General features: G+C 53.0%; 1 protein-coding gene across 6 annotated transcripts in view; it reads right to left on the reverse strand.

The window, feature by feature from the left end:
- The window catches only part of CDC42EP4 (CDC42 effector protein 4), a 28,400-nt gene extending 24,769 nt beyond the window's left edge, over window positions 1–3,631 (reverse strand). For 2 of the 6 annotated variants that reach the window (XM_009191151.4, XM_003913368.5), the window contains exon 1: window positions 3,370–3,494. The gene's annotated coding sequence lies outside the window, so the exon portion shown is untranslated. The other 4 variants (XM_003913367.4, XM_031657172.1, XM_009191148.4 and 1 more) reach the window with 4 other exon arrangements.
- Window positions 3,632–13,367: the final 9,736 nt, after the last annotated feature.

The following is a 13,367-nucleotide window of genomic DNA, read 5'->3' on the forward strand; positions in this document are numbered from 1 at the left end:
TTCACTTCGAACCCAATCCAAACATGGGGGCGTGAGATGGGGAAGAGTGAAAGGGAGAGGCCAACATCAAACACTTTTCGGCCACACCTGCGCACAGACAGTCCTGGCCACAGAAATCAGTCAGTCACTCCAAAGGGGTAGAAGGGGTTGGAAGCTCTGGGCCACTGCCAACTCAAGGCCCTTCTGGAAAAGCTCCGGACTTGTAAAGAAGGGTTGGCCAGGGCTGGGTGCAGTGGCTTACACCTACACCTGTAATCCCAGCACTTTGGGAGGCCAAGGTGGGTGGACTGCCTGAGCTCAGGAGTCTGCGACCAGCCTGGGCAACACAGTGAAACCCCATTTATACTAAAATACAAAAAAAAATTAGCCAGGCGTGGCAGCATGCACCTATAGTCCCAGCTACTGGGGAGGCTGAGACAGGAGAATTGCTTGAACCCGGGAGGTGGAGGATGCAGTGAGCCGAGATTGTGCCACTGCACTCCAGCCTGGGTGACAGAGCAAGACTCTGTCTCAGAAAAAAGAAAAAAAAAAAAAAGGGCTGGCCAGATGCAGTGGCTTATACCTGTATGCCCAGCACTTCGAAAGGCCAAGGTCGGGGAAGATCCCTTGAGCTCAGGAGTTTAAGACCAGCCTGGGCAACATGGTGAAACCCCACCTCTACAAAAAAAAATACAAAAAATAGCTGGGCGTGGTGGTGGGCGCCAGTAGTCCCAGCTACTGGGGGGGCTGAAGTGGGAGGATCACTTGAGCCCAGGAGGTCCAGCCTGCAGTGAGCCTTGACTATGACGCTGCACTGCAACCTGGGTGACAGAGCAAGACCTGGTCTCAAAAACATTAATAAATAAAATAAAAATTATTTTTAAAATGAAAAGAATGCTGTAAGATTCCTCTCCCAGGTCAACACTCATTCCCGTGACCTTTATACATGAGACCCCCCCTTTGCTTGTGGCTCCTTGGTCTCCGGTCCTGTGAGGCACTGTCTGGTTCCAGAGGCACCAGCACAGTGGAGGCAGGGTACAGAGGATAGGGACAAGCACGGTGGGTGGCCAAGGGTAAGAGAGAAACGAGGGGGAAAAAAGAAGAGGAATGTAAAAAGAGAGAGGCAGAAACCCCAAGAAATGGAAGAATCGTTCATAGTACAGGCCTAGGCTGTACCGCAGAGCAGGAGCAAGCTGCCCTCAGTGGCAGGGACCCTAGGACTTCAGGGAGATTTCAGAGGGGAGGCGCTGAGACTCACCCCAGAACCACCACCCATAGGATCACAGTGGCCCCCTCCTAGTCCCTGCAGGGGTCTACCAGGATGCCTGGGAATCTACTTGGGATCTCCCCAAATTCACTGAACTCCCCCCCCTTGTGGGAAGGAGCAGCTGTCTTCAAGGAGTGGAGAGGCAAAGTCCAAGTTCAGAGGAGATAAACCACCCCACTAATCAGTCAGTCACAGGGGCAGCTCACACAGGGCAGTTGGTGAGAGCAGGAACCGGCAGGGCACCCCCGCATTCAGCAGGCTCTGGCTTCCCAGCAGAGATAGAGCCTCAGGAGATCCTGGTGGATGCCCCATTATTGCTCCAGGAGCCCCTGGGGCTGCCAGGGCTTCTCTCAGGGCCTGGCTCAGTCCCAGCCAACTCCCGATTTCTGGGAGAAATCCGCAGCTCAGCAATCCCTTCCTTTGTGGCCTGTTCTTTGTTCTCTTAAAATTCAGTCCATCCTGCTGGTGGTCCCTCCTCCACCCTAGCCTCAGAAGGGGGCGGGGGCTGCGGGAGTTATTGGAAACCCAGACTGCCAAAGAAGTTGCCTTGCAGGAGGCCCCTGTCACCGGCCCCTCATTGTTTACACTCGCTGGATGGGACCTTTCTCTGGTCCAGATGGCTGCTGGTTTCGGACGAGAGATTTTCCCTCCAGCACCCGGGCCCCTCCGGGGAGAGCAAGGGGCTTCGCAGCGAAGGGGCTCCCGAGGACTCCACCCGGATCCAGCTGCTCAGCTATCTGGGCAAACAGTGGGCACCGGGCACCCAGTAAGAGATGTGGGAGCTGGTCAGATTGCAAGGGGTGGGAGTCGTGGAGAGAGAGAGAAGTTCCAGAGACCGCAAGAGAAAAGGCATTGTATTTCCCCTCCATTCTCCCAGGGAGAAAAAGAAAACTTCCAAAGCCCAGGCCGAAGTCACTGGGAAAACACAGGCAACCTGGTTTGAGTTAGCAGAGAGCACCCCTCCCCCAGTCCCTCTCGCTCGCTCTCTCTCTCTCTTGCTCACACACACACACACACACACACACACACGCACGCACTTCAGTCCTCTCCCAGGAGGCCGGCTCAGCCTCAGCCCCGGCTCCCGCCCAGCTCTCCAGCCCTCCTGGCCGGGGCACTCACCGACTGACCGGATCCCCGCGGGCCGGACGGCTCCTAGGGGACGTGCTGGAGGGAGGGGGCAGTTTTGTAACCCCGGCTGGGGGCGCTCCGGGGAGGGGGCGGGGCCAGGGACGGCCGTTCCGCGCGCACCCGCCCCAAGCGGGCGATTAAATCATTAACCAACCGCTCCCGCCAGCGACCCCGCGGAGCGCGCTGAGCTCTGGGCGCACCGGCCCCGTGCGCGGCAGTCTCTCGGGCTCCAAAGGGGCGGGCGGCTCGACTGCTCTCCCCCTACACCCCGCCGGGAGGCGCCTCGACCTCCCGGGCTTCCGAGGGAGCGGGCGGGGCGGGATCCTGGCGGGGAAGGGAAGGGTTCGCGGGGCGGGAGTGGGGGAACGGGGAAGCATTTGTTCCTTTGGCCATTCCCTTCCAGACAGCTCCTTCCCGCTGGCTCCCCGGCCGCGTGACATTGGGTGGCGTGTGCTGCAGTGTGTGTACGAGAGCGAGATGTGTACACGCCTCTGCTCAGGCGGAGAATTCGGTCCTTATTCATGGAGAACTCCGGGCGCACACACGCCCCCCTCGCGGAGATCGCGGGCCGCGCGCCGCCGATTGCTGCCCTCCTGCCCACACCGACACACACCCCATTCCTGGGAAGGGGGAGGCCCTTTAAAACCAGCCCCCAACCCGCCCAGCGGCGCGCTCGGCCAAGCCCAAGAGTTCCAGCGTAGAGAGGAAATCGAGTCCCGGCGACGCTGCTCCCGGCTCCCTGCCACCCCCTCCTCCGCACATCCCGCTCTGCCAGGACACTGGGTGCGCGTCTCCGGGTCCCAGGCACCGCGGCGGGCGCGGAGAGAAGCGCGAGCGCCAAGTGGGGACTCCGCGCCCCTCTCCCCGCGCCGCGGCCTCGCATCCCTAGCTTGGATCCTCTCTGCCCCACAGGGGGGCTCGAGCCCCCCAAGTCCACCCTGAGCACCCAGCGCGAAGGCGGCTACCACAGCCAGAGGCGGGTACCCGTCGCCTACCTCGGTCCCCGGGTACCCGAGCGCCGACCCAGCTGCGCCGTCTCCTCTGTGGGCTCCGCGCGGCGGCGGGGCTAGCGGCCCCTGTCAGCGCCGGCGTTTGTTTCCCTCTGGCTCTCGGGCTTTCAGGGCTGGGAGCCGCCAGGACACTCCCCTTCCAGGCTCCGCCCGCGCCCTCCCCGAGCACCCCTCCGCGCTGATGTCACGGCGCCGCCGCAGCCAATGGCCGTCGGGAACCTCTGCCCGGCTGCTCGGCCTCCTAGGTTCAAAACGAAAGCCTGAGACTTTCCCAACTCCATATGGGGCAGCCTGGGCCAGCCCGGCTTCCGGGAGACACCCCGGCCCAGCCTGCGCTCCGGCCGCGAACCCCCACAGTGGCCCCCAGGGCCAGGGGCGCGGCTCCCTCCGGGGGCCTGTCGCGAGGCTCTCTTAAGGCTCTTCCCCATTCGAGCCAGGACAGGAAACCAAGAACTCCAGCCCAGGTGGCGTTCCTCGTTCCTGCTCCCTCCCGGACTTGCTAACCACCTGGCTCCAGTACTGTTGGGAGTTGAGGGCAGGAGGGCTGACGCCACCAGCTTTGTGGGTGCCATCCCAGACTCTCGCTGGAAACGAGGGAGCAAGGAGGAGCCGGCCAGCCCCGAGGCCAGGCCTGAACTGGGCGTCAGAAGGGTTTCTACAGGGTGACAGCCCTTGAGCTCCCCGCATCCCTAAGTCTGTGCCTTTGCCTCTTAAGTATCAGCTGAGGCTAAATTTGCTCCAGGTGAACGTCAAGGAGGATCAACTCCTGAGTCCCAGAGCCTGAATCCAACTCCCAGGCCTTGGACTCCATTCTTTTTAGAGGAATAGTTTCAGTTGAAATGATCATTATCAAGGTACAATGCCAGCTGCGAAGTAGTCAACTAAAAGTGGACAAGGTGCAAAGTGAAAAGTTCCCTTGCCTCTAGCTAAACCCCAACCTCGGTTTTTAAAGGAAGTGAGGGTGGAGGCCCCAGACTTTCCCTACGGCTTCAAGGTCACTAAGCCCTCAGGGACATTCTGCTTTCTGGGGACTGCACATTTCCGTTTCCCTCTGCAGTGCGACAGCAACCAGCTTTTGAGATCTGATGGTCTGACTACTCCATCCTGCTGTGAAAATTAAATTCTGGGCTGGGCACAGTGGCTCATGCCTGTAATCCTAGCATTTTGGGAGGCCAAGGCAGGTGGATCACTTGAGGTCAGGAGTTTGAGACCAGCCTAGCCAACATGGTGAAACCCTATCTCTACTAAAAATACAAAAATTAGCAGGGCGTGGTGGTGGACACCTGTAACCCCAGCTACTCGGGAGGCTGAAGCAGGAGAATCGCTTGAACCCGGGAGGCGGAGGTTACAGTGAGCCGAGATTGCGCTATTGCACTCTAGCCTGGGTGACAGAGGGAGACTCCATCTCAAAAAAGAAAAAAAGAAAAAAGAAAGGAAAATCAAATTCTGAACTGGACATCTGGAGGAAAGGTAGGGTTCGGAGCCACTTGGGAGGCAGACACAATGTGGATTCGAACCCTGGCAGGGTTATCATGAGTGTAAACCAAAAAGTGACTAAAGCAGGTCTCAATCAAACAGAGATTTAGTTAGCTAAGGTTGAGGATCCACCCGGGAAAAATCACCTTTTTTCCAAAAAGGGTTTCGGGAATTTCCATATTTAAAAGAGAAAAAGCAAGCAGGAAAGGAAAAGAAGAGGGAGGGAGGAAAGACATTGAGGTTACAAGCATGTGAAACTCTGATTTAGCATCTGTAAATCTACATTTTATATGAAAAGGAATAGAAGAAAAAGTCAATGATGCATTGTCTCCTGCTCAGTATGTCTATGGGGAGCAAAGGAAATTAGGCTATGACACAGGGTTGTGAAACTGCAGCTGTCTGGAAACAAAAGGAAAGCAGCTTTTGTGGTTTCCAAGCTTAACTTCCCCACCTCCTTCTTTTTTTTTTTTTTTTTTTTTTTGGAGACAGGGTCTCGCTCTGTCGCGGGCAAGTCTGATGCTAATCATGGCTCACTACCAGCCGAGCCTCCTGGGCTCAGCCGATCCTCCCACCTCACCTTCCTGAGTAGCTGAGACTACAGGCGTGCGCCACCACACCCAGCTACATATTTTGCCTTACTTTTCTTTTTTTGCTTAGAGATAGGGGTTTCAAATCATGTTGCCCAGGCTGGTCTCAAACTCCTGAGCTCAAGCAGTCCACCCACCTCAACCTCCGAAAGTGCTGGGATTAAACTTCCCCTTTGACACAGTGAATCTGGGGTCCCTAGATTCTATTCTCTTTCACATGGGGAAGTCACTGATTCCCACCTCTGACCCTTGGCTAGCCTGGCTCTCCTTATGTGTCCAAAGAGCGCAGGACCCCTTTACTAACCTCGTCTGGAGGGCGTAAAGAGGAATGAGATATCAGGCCTGAAAGCGCTTTATGACTAGAAAGCAACCAGAGTGGAGTTGATTGCTGTCATCATGACCTGGAACCAAAGTTGTCCTCAAAAGAAGTAGGAGCTGCAACAGGACTGTGGGCGAGGCTGGCTAGAGAGAGGCTTGGAGATACCTCTGGCTTGGAATTCTAGCTCTGCCATTTATGAGCTGACAAGTTATCCACCAGCTTCCCCATCTGTAAAGTGAGAACAGCAATCTTTACCTTCCCTTATTGGGGTGAATATTAAAAGAGATCACCTAGGTTGGGTGCAGTGGCTCATACCTGTAATCCCACTGCTTTGGGAGGCTGAGGCCAGAGGATCGCTTGAGCCCAGGAGTTCAAGAGAAACCTGGGCAACATGGTGAAACCCCATCTCTACAAAAATATACAAAAATCAGCCAGGTGTGGTGGTGCATGCCTGTAGTCCCAGCTATTCGGGAGGCTGAGGTGACAGAATCCACTTGAGCCTGGAGGTTGAGGCTACAGTAAGCCAAGATCATGCCACTGCACTCCAGTCTGGGCGACAGAGGGAGACCCTGTCTCAAAAAACAAACAAACAAACAAACAAAGGCACCTGGCCATTTGCTGGGCATATGCAGGCTCCCAGCAGGTCCCCTTCTACCACACTGCTTCCGGGTGGAAGTTCTCCCTGGTTGCTGGCATTCCAGGAACTCTTTCTCCTGAAATCACAGCTTAAGTTAAACACAAAAACAAAAAAACGTTTCTTATTTTCTCAGAGACAGCTCCCTCTCCCCATCTCTTTCCTTCCATTTTAAATAAATTATTTTGGTTTTCTTTCTTTTTTCTTTTTTTTTTTTGAGATGGAGTCTCGCTCTGTCGCCCAGGTTGGAGTGGAGTGGTGCAATCTCTTGGCTCACTGCAAACTCTGCCTCCTGGGTTCACGCCATTCTCCTGCCTCAGCCTCCCCAGTAGCTGGGACTACAGGCACCCGCCACCACGCCCGGCTAATTTTTTTTGTATTTTTAGTAGAGACGGGGTTTCACCGTGTTAGCCACGATGGTCTCGATCTCCTGACCTTGTGATCCACCCGCCTCGGCCTCCCAAAGTGCTGGGATTACAGGGGTGAGCCACCGCGCCCGGCCATTTTTTGTGTTGTTGTTGTTTGGTTTTCTTAGGACTAGCTGTTAGTAACCTGTTTTCCTTTTTGCGAGCTTTAGCTTTGGCTTTCCCAATTATCATCCATATCAATTAAGCACACCTCCAGGTGTGGTCCCTTTGTAATTCTGCTCCTTATCCAAATTCAGGCTCCTTCCACAAACATTTAACAACAGTGGAGGCTTGCCTTTGGGGACAAGGACAATGAAGCCCAGTCCCTGCCTTCAGGATGCCTAGAGTAGAAACAAGCGGCTTCAAGAAGGGGCTCAGTAGATGCTTCTAGATTGCATCCTAGCCCTCTGGGGGAAGACGTGATTAGAAGAAAGCGCTCATTTTCTTTGACGGTGGGAATCCCAGACTTGTGGCTTTCTCTCCGAAGTATCCACGGAAGCTAAGTTTTGCTCCAACCCTTTAGGCTAGAGCTGTCTATGAGTAACCAGAGGAAATTAACAAAATAAAAAGTTCGAGGCTTGAATACATACCTACTTGAAATTTCTGGCAAGCTCTAAGCCCCTGACTTTGGAGAGGGATTTGAGGTCTTAACTGCACCCTTGGTGCAACTTGACCTATAAGCCTTTAGGCCTAGGCGTGTGTCTCTGCCTGTCTGGGGCCGCTGGGGCCTGCCTCTGGGACTTGGGCATGCATGATCCTTGCAGCTTCATGGACCTGCCCCTCTCTAATATCCACCCCCACCTCCCAACACAGATTAGGTAGATGCACAAGTTATTGCGGTGTTTGCCATTACTTTCAATGGCAAACACCACAATTACTTTTTTGCACCAACATACTACATCCCAGTGTTTGTTAACATTGAGTTCTGGGCATTTTAGTTCACGTTATTTTGTCCCAACTCTGTGAGGTTAATTAGTCCTCTTTCCTTACGGAGGGGTTGGAAGCTCCACTCATTCCGGTCTGGTGTTTGTTCTAGAGTGATCTCCGCTCACTGCAGCCTCCGCCTCCCGGGTTCAAGTGATTCTCCTGCCTCAGCCTCCTGAGTAGCTGGGATTATAGGTGCCCGCCACCAATTAGTCAATTCCTGGCTTTTTTTTTTTTTTTTTTTTTAATGTAAGGACGGGTTTCACCATGTTGGCCAGGCTGATCTTGAACTCATGATTTCAAGTGATCTTCCCTCCTCGGCCTCCCAAAGGGCTGGGATTATAGGTGTGAGCCACTGTGCCGAGCTTTCATGTCTATTTTGAGCCCCCCTTCCCCTACTGAGGTGAGACAAGATGGTCCTGGGCTGAACCTCAAGGTGCCACCAGGGCTTGATGTCAGCACAGTTTGGGTGGAGCCTTGGTGAACCAGGTCAGGAGCGCATCAGCTGGAGTGGCCTGGCGCTGGGCTGTTCACTCCTATGCCTGCTGGAGAGAGGCTCTTTCACGCCTTGCTTCCCCGTTCTTGGGAACCACCTGGAGCCCTTTCACGGGGCTGGGGCAACCTACTGAGCAGCTGGGAAAATCCTGAAGATACCAAACTACTGGCAGAGTGCCTGGGGCTCCAGACAGGACTCCCCCACCACAGTGGGGAAAAGTACCTGCATCTGGGGGCTGTTTCTGTCCCAGGTTTCAGGTGCATAACCCTGATTTTCTGAGGGAGTTAACACACATCAGGGGGCTGGGGCAGCCAGTGCATGCCTAGAGAGTAAAGCAATAGGATTTCCCCTTGGCCCCCTTGGGGACAGCGTGGTGTTCAGTTCATGTTTGAACCTCCAGCGTGAGTTGGCACACAGTGCATTTGCTAGACAAATGAATGAGCAGAGTTCACAGCCCACATCCCTCCCTTCTTCCATTTGCAACCCTAGCCTCGACGAAGCTCTGCGTGGTCACTTTTTCCCTGAAATGAGCTGTAGTGGCCCACAGGGTCACACATCCTCCCAGAACAGCAGCTCCTGAGAGTTCACAGCACACATGGACATGGGGGTGAGGGAGGCCACTGTGTCTCAGAGATCCCCTGGCCCAGAGAGACGCTGTTCACAAGGCTGGGGGCTTTCTGGAGGCAGGAGGTGAAAACAGGACTGAACTAGGCTCAAAGAAGGGATGAGGTGTGTGAAGGAGCAGTAGCAGAGCGGAGAGATTATGAAATTTACAGGAAATGAGTCCAGATGTGGGGCTTAGAACACCTGGGTTGTACATATTGTGTGACCTTGGAGGAGTCGTCTTATCGCTTTGAGTCACACCTGTAAGGGGGGCACGGTAATCGTTCAGGCCATAGGAGGCTATCAGAAGAATGGAAGGCGGTAAGGCGTGTGATCTTGCTTCCTGAAAAGTCTAAAGGAAGGCCCTAGCTACTATTAGGTTGTTACTAAGTTGAGCTTTAGGGTTCTGGATACTGTGGCTCCCTCTTTCCCTCTGCAGGGAAAAGACAGACAGCCAGGCCTCCCCACACCCCACTCAGGAATCTGTCACTGTGCATTGTCAGGTAATTAACAGGCCACTCCTGACCACTGAGCTGGGACATTTCCAAGAAGGCAGGAGATGATATTAAATTTCTTGTTCATCCAGGAGGGAGAAAAGAGTAGGCAAGAAAGATACAGGAAAAGCTCTGGGCTGCTGAGAAAATGAGCAGAGAAGTCAACCAAAGGCAGTAAAACCTGCAAGCAGGGGCCCTGGAAGGAATGTTTCCTGTGATCCCTGGATTTCTGAAGCCCAGAGCTTCACCCACTGTGACCCCCGGCAAAAATGGGGGAGCCCAGCCACGCCTCTGAGCAGAGGATTCCACCTGGTGCTCCAAGGGCCTGAGAGTCCAGGTGAGAAACACGGCCCTGGGGCCAGATGATCCTGGGTTTGAATCTAAATTGTCACTGTGAACTGAGAAGTCCCTTGAGCTCCCCTAGGGCTTGGCCTCATTTGCACAATGGAGACTACATGAGAACCCACTCATGCTAATGGCGTGGGGTTGGTGGCAATGCAGGTCAGAACTCAGCCCCAAGCTAGGACCACACCAAGGTGTCACTACTTGGATGCTGGCTGGTCTCAAAGTTAAAAGGACCTGAGTTTGGGAGGCTGAGGCAGGTGGATCACTTGAGGTCAGGAGTGGGCAGGCGCCTATAATCCCAGGTACTAGGGAAGCTGAGGCAGGAGAATTGCTTGAACCTGGGAGGCGGAAGTTGCAGTGAGACAAGATCACGTCACTGCACTCCAGCCTGGGTGACAGAGTGAGACCCTATCTCTGAAAAAATAAATAAATAAACAAATAGGACCGAAGTTAGACTTTCTGGAGCAAGCTTCGTTCTGACATTCATCCTTGCCACAGAATGGGGCCATCCCTGTTAGTGTTTCCGAGAACTGAGCTAACAGAAAACAAAAATTAACAGCATTATCTGCAAGAAGCAGCTCTGGGCTTCTGAGAAAGGACTCAGGCTCTGGCGGGCTCACCCAGAGGGGCCCCCCTTATGTCATTGTCTCTGGGGAAGGGTGGGCGGGGACCCAGCTCTGCTGGAGAACAGCTAGTGATAGCCAGAAGCCCTCAAGGTCTCTAGAGGGATGGAAAGAAAAGAGACTAGGTGAAGGAAAGCACTTCTGTTTGTATCCGGAAAAGGCCTCTCTCCTGAGAGCCCAGCTCAGTGGCAAATGGGACTTAAATAAGGACCACTTAGAAAAGGCAGGGCCACTTCTAGAGTATGTTACTTACCAAATACGTTACTGTATGTAAGAATTTCTGCATCTCAAATCTACAAAGTAGTTGCCGTTATGATTACCACTGCAGATAAAAAACAGAAAAGGCCAGATGCACTGGCTCACGCCTATAATCCCAGCACTTTGGGAGGCCAAGGCAGGCAGATCACCTGAGGTCAGGAGTTCGAGACCAGCCTGGCCAACATAGTGAAACCCCGTCTCTACTAAAAATACAAACATTAGCCGGGTGTGGTGGCACATGCCTATAATCCCAGGTACTTGGGAGGTTGAGGCAGGAGAATCACTTGAACCCGGGAGGTGGAGGTTGCAGTGAGTCAAGATTGCACCATTGCACTCCAGCCTGGGTGACACAGCGAGACTCTATCTCAAAAACAAACAAACAAACAAAACAAACAGAAAAGACTGAGTAATCTGCTCAGGATTATGCAGCTCGTGAGGCCAGATCTTGGGTTGGAAACACGTAGATGGTCAGGCTCCAGCCACAGAACCATGAGATGGTAGGAAAGGAAGATTCCAGCTGAAACAGAAATGATCCCGTTACTATACTGAGCCGTGGTGGGCAAGAGGAGGTTGCTAGGGGAGACTGGCATGATCTTCACCAAGCAGACAGGCTTCTGTGTGCCCAGGAGGAGTTTACATTGTTTCAAAGAGAACAGACTCATCCTGCCTGAAGGCACCTCTTAGCAAGCCATAGTAGTGTCTCAAATCACCACCTGCCCTGCTCGCCCTTTGCTCCCTGCTCAAGCCCACATCTAAACCAAAGGCCCCGACTAAATCCCTTCCTAGAGCTCAGCACATGGCCCAGGGGTGAGGATTACTAGAGCTGATGGCATCACTCAGCATTCTCTCCATCCCAATGTGATGTGACACCTCTGCCCAGATGTTCCCAGTGCTTAAAGGAGCAGCCCCCTCAAATCAGGAGGTTCTGGTGTCTGTTCCTTTTGTTGGGGGCACTCCCACCTCCTTCCTTCTCTTTTTACTGAGCCCCCCAAATCCCAGACCCTTGGGTAAACTTCTGATGCCTCTATACTTCTATTTGACCCTAGGGTCTCCCTGCATTTTCCCAGCCATGCTGGGCACAGAAAAGGAGACTCTTCTGGAAGAAAATGGGCTTTAAGATACATGTGAGATAGGGCCAGCTCTACTATAATTTACAAACATCATAATTAAATTTTCTTTTACTATCATCAAAAAAACCCAAAAACTAGCCAGGCATGGTGGCACGCGCCTATAGTCCCAGCTACTGGGGAGGCTAAGGCAGGAGAATTGCTTGAACCTGGGAAGTGGAGGTTCCAGTGAGCCAAGATAGCGCCACTGTACTCCAGCCTGGGCGACAGAGCAAGACTCTGTCTCAAAAAAAAAAAAAAAAAAAGAATGAGCGAGAAGGGAGAAGGGCCTGGCATCTCTGTGTCCCTTCTTGTGGGGAGAGTGAAGAAGAGGTATATATGAACTGGTTGGAACTGTCAAAGCTTATCATTGTGGCTATGGAGTTTGTTTTCTCCAGCTTTCAGTTTCCTGAGTGTTGGCATGTGTACGTGTGTGTGTGTGCGCACGTGTGTGTGTGTCCTTTGGTCCTGGGAAGCCTTTGAGTCATAACAATAACTCATCCTAGCCTGATGTCAAGGCTAATTTATACTTCCCAGCCTGATGGCTTGATGCTGCAGGGCACGAGTTTTCTCCACTCTCCAACCCCTCTGTTACTTCCACAAGCCTTTTGCTCTCCAGAAAGCAATTGTATTTGAAGGCAAAAGACATGTTAGGTCAGCTAGGAATGAGGAGCCGGGGAGCGCATCGCCCTGGGCCCGGACCCCAGCCCGTGACTGGCAGTGTTTCTGAGTAGCCAGTGAAATCCCGGCTGAGTTGTGGCCTGGGAGTCCTCCAGCAAAGCAAGACTTGGCTCATCCAAGGTCACCAAGAGGCAACAAGGACAGAGAGAAAGGGTGAGGAGGCTCAGGAGCCTTGTAATCAAATCCATAATAAACGAATTAGATGCATGAAAATGTGTGGAAGAGAATGTTTCTCTCTTTTGTATGAGCAAAGAATTTGGCTAATTTAAGGAGAATGATTTAGTGTTAGGGATCACCTAAGCCACTTAGTTTTCAGAACAGAAAATAAAATCCAAATAAGTCAAGTGAAGGCCGGGCACGGTGGCTCACGCCTGTAATTCTAGCACTTTGGGAGGCCAAGGCAGGAGGATCGTTTGAGCCCAGGAGTTTGAGACCAGCCTGGGCAACACAGTAAGACCTCATCTGTACAAACAACAATAATAATTATTAGCCAAGCGTGGTGGCGCATGTCTGTGGTCTCAGCTACTGAAGAGGCTGAGATGAAGCATGAGATGTATGAGCCCAGGCAATCGAGGCTGCTGTGAGCCATGATTGTGCCAGTGCACTCCAGCCTGGGCAACAGAGCAAGACTCTGTCTCAAAAAAAGAGACAAGTCAAGTGACTTATTCAAGGGCACACAGCCAGCTACTAGCAGAATCTGGGATAAGAGACATGAACTCCCCTAACCGAGGGCCGGTGATTCTGCTACATGAGTGGTTTTCAAATGTTTATTTTTGTAAGCAGCGCGTTCCTTCACTCTCCTTCCCCTGCCACCTTGCAAATGAAACATGATATAAAACAGATCAAGGTGGTCCCGCTGTGTGGTGAAGTGGGGTGAGGGTTCCAGAACCCCAACTGCGTTGCCTTTTTCGATGCAGTTCTTGGGGTACCTCTGTGAGGTCCTAAGCCTTCATGAAACTGAAAACTGCAGCACTAACCCTAACAAGAATAAGCTCTCAATACGGTTTCCATACGACCTAGGTATTATTCT

This window comes from Papio anubis, chromosome 17 (assembly GCF_008728515.1).
Source record: "Papio anubis isolate 15944 chromosome 17, Panubis1.0, whole genome shotgun sequence".
Lineage (NCBI taxonomy): Eukaryota > Metazoa > Chordata > Mammalia > Primates > Cercopithecidae > Papio > Papio anubis.